Below are 3,421 nucleotides of genomic sequence, written 5' to 3'. Positions count from 1 at the left end.
GAAAGTGGGAGTGGGCAGAGAGCTGAGGGCAAACTGGAGGTATTAGGGGAGGAAGTGGGGGACAGAGAACTGGGAGGAGAGAGCAGGGGTGTGCTCTGGGCTCCAGTGTGGTGGTGGTGAGGGTGTCCGTGGATGCCTGGTGGAGCTCCCAGCCTCTCCTGGGGCCCCAGGTCTGGCCCAGCCAAACCGGCTTGCTTCGAGGGCTGCTGTGGTGAAGGCAGCAGTGGCCCCCAGGCTGGAACGCTGCTTTCATTGGGTTTAATAACAAAAATTGTGATTTGATCACACCGTCGTTTTTCAACCCCTACCCACCATCTGTCAGGCTGCCGTACTCCGGTGGCCTGCCGTGTGACTGTGCTGCTTTCACCTAGCGTGCCGTGGGGGCGGGGGCGGAGGCGGGGGTGAGGAACGCCTGGGACTGACTTCTGAAAACCAGCGTGAATCCCAGGAGAACACGGCCTGCCCCACTGACTTTGGGCATGTCACCAGGAGGAACCAATCACTGGAGGACGAGGAGGAGGAGGACACTGAGGTCAGTGACACAAACGCCCGGGCAGAACAGACCCTCAGTGAGATGTGCTGGAAACTGCTGGGATAGTGAGGGTGGCGCAGGATCAGCACGTACATTGGTCATGAATGGCAGCTGCCTCAGGTGACTGTATGTCTACCTGTCTGTTGGTATCTACCTACTTCTCTACCTGCTGTCATCTTTCTTGGATCTTTCCATCTACCTGTCATGTCTGAAGTGGCCCAGAAAACCTAAGTGTTCCTTGAAGTGGTGTGGGCATCAAGGGCAGCCATCTTCCAGCACATTTACAAGCATGAATGAGACCAGTGCTTTCTGTCCTGCGCTGATAGAGATCCTCAGCATTTAAAAAATGCATATGGTGTGAGCTATCATGTGATGATCGTGTAGAAATCCTGAGTTACCAGCTGTGCGGAGTTTGATTTTGCTTGATTTCCTGCGAGCACCGTTATTGCTCTATCTTTCACGCTGTGATTGCTTTAAGACAGTCAAACCACAGCTCACACCCTGTCGGTGGGTGACTGGATTGCAGGTTGAGAGAAGCCCAAACCAGAGAAGAGAGGGATCAGCTGGGAAGCCGGCTGGGAGGGGCACCCTGACTCCATCCGCCTGCTTGTGGCTCCCAATTTGTGACCTGAGGTCTCCCTCTGGGGATGGACATGGCTGCTGGTGGGGGAGCACTCTTGTGCCCAGGTGTTGTTAGTTGCTACCAGGTCAGCGTGGACTGAAAGCAACCCCACCTGCCACAGGAGGAAACACCGCCACCGTGATCGTTGATCTGTTAGAGTGTGCTGTCGTGTGCATCTGTATCATGGAGGGCTTTCTGCTTGTCACTGGCCCTCTGCCAGTGTGGTCACCCATGGTGGCCATGTCTCAGTGGAGCCTCCAGACTAGGACAGACTGCAGTCAGAAGAAATGAGTCCTGTGACATGTCTGGGAGATGAGATTTCCTGGCCTTCAGATAAATACACAAGCCTGCCTGACACTGTACTCACAGGGGAGAAGAGTCCCCCTGACACTCAGGTGGCAGAAAGTCGACCTTTCCTTTGGCCCGAGGAGAGGGACCCTCCAGACACACCCATGGTGAGATCAAACCCAGGGCGCTTAAATAGTTCGTGCTTGTACTCAAATAGGGAAGAGAAGAATGCCCAGCCATTTGAAGGAGGGACAGGATCTTTTGATGCACAAACAGTGTTGTGACCCTCAGGCAGACCCTGTAAGACCTCTTTGAAGTCAAATACAAACTAGCTTTCAGGACTCTCATGTAGGGGGGATAAGATCTTGGTACCACCAGGGAGGGGAGAGAAACCCTCCAGACAGGGAGCTGAGGTGAGCATCGCAGGCAGCTAGAATAGAGATGTTGTCTGGTAAAGTGGGACAGCCTGCTAGCCATGCAGCATGCACAATGTTTCTTACACTGAAAGAGCTTAAGAGAAATTCAAGCTCCTGGTTGGAATATTGAAAGGTACTATGGGAAAAATATTGAATGATGCAAGAAGCATTAAAAAACGCAAATAAAGAGTACCAAAAAGAACCAGTCGACGTTCCGCCTTTTTGAGAGGTAGCATATGAACAAGAACAAATGGCGCCGAAGGAAGAAGTTCAAGTTGCACTAAAGCAGTACCCAAAAGCAAAGTTCCAGGAATTGATGGAATGCCAATGGAAACCTTTCCACACTCACTGGTCTATGCCAGGGAATTTGGAAGACAGTTACTTGGACAACTGCCTGGAAGAGATCCATATTTGTACCCATTCCAAAGAAAGGTGACCCAACAGAAGGCTCAAATTGTAGAACAATATTATTAATATCACATGCAGATACAATTTTGGTGAAGATCATCTAACAATGCTTGCAGCAGTACATTGACAGGGAGTTGCCAGAGAGAGGTTCAGGGCAGATTCAGAAGAGGACGTGATACCACCAGTGATGTCAGATGAATCTTGGCTGAAAGCAGAGAATACCAAAAAATGCTTCCCTGTGTTTTATTGACTATGCCGAGCTGTTTGACTGTGTGGATCATAAAAAACTATGAAAAGAATGGGAATTCCAGAGCACTTCGTTGTGCTCACGCAGGACCTGTGCGTGGATCAAGGGGCAGTGTGTGAACAGAACAAGGGAATGCTGCATGGTTTAAAGCCAGGAGAGGTGTGTGTCAGTATGTATCCTCTCATCATACCGGTTCAATCTGCATGCTGAGCAAATATTTAGAGAAGCTGGATTTATGAAGAGGAATGTGGCATCATGATTGGGGGAGGGCTTATTAACAATCTGAGATATGCAGAGGACACACCTTGCTTGCTGAAAGTGAGGAGGACTTGACGAGACCTGGTCTCACATTGGACATGTTGTCAGGAGAGACTAGTCCCTGACAACAAGTGATCCAAATCGGTGGTAAGGAGGGTGTAGGAGGCTTGGTAGGGCGTGATCAAGGGTAATGTAACTGAGAGGAATTACTGAAACCCAAATGAAGGTTGAACATGATAGTGGGACAAGAGGAAAGTGAAAGGAAATAGAGGAAAGAGCTAGGAGGCAAAGGGCATTTATAGAAGTTTAAATAAAGGCATGTACATATGTACATATATTTATAGAAGAGGATGGGGAAATAGATCTATGTGCATATATGTATAGGTTTAATATTAATGTAGCAGATGGGCATTGGGCCTCCACTCAAGTTCTCCCTCAATGCAAGAATACTTTGTTCTATTAAACTGGCATTCCATGATGCTCACCTTCCGGAAACAATAGCTGAAGACAAAGTGGGTGCATAAGCAAATGTGAAGAAAGCTGATGGTTCCTGGCTATCAAAAGATGTAGCATCTGGTGTCTTAAAGGCTTGTAGGTAAACAAGCAGCCATCTAGCTGAGAAGCAACAAAGCCCACATGGAAGAAGCACA

Source organism: Echinops telfairi, unplaced genomic scaffold, assembly GCF_000313985.2.
Source record: "Echinops telfairi isolate 266 unplaced genomic scaffold, ASM31398v2 ScPeMD7_2;HRSCAF=8, whole genome shotgun sequence".
In the NCBI taxonomy this organism is placed as follows: Eukaryota; Metazoa; Chordata; class Mammalia; order Afrosoricida; family Tenrecidae; genus Echinops; species Echinops telfairi.
Note: the sequence above shows the minus strand (reverse complement) of the source record.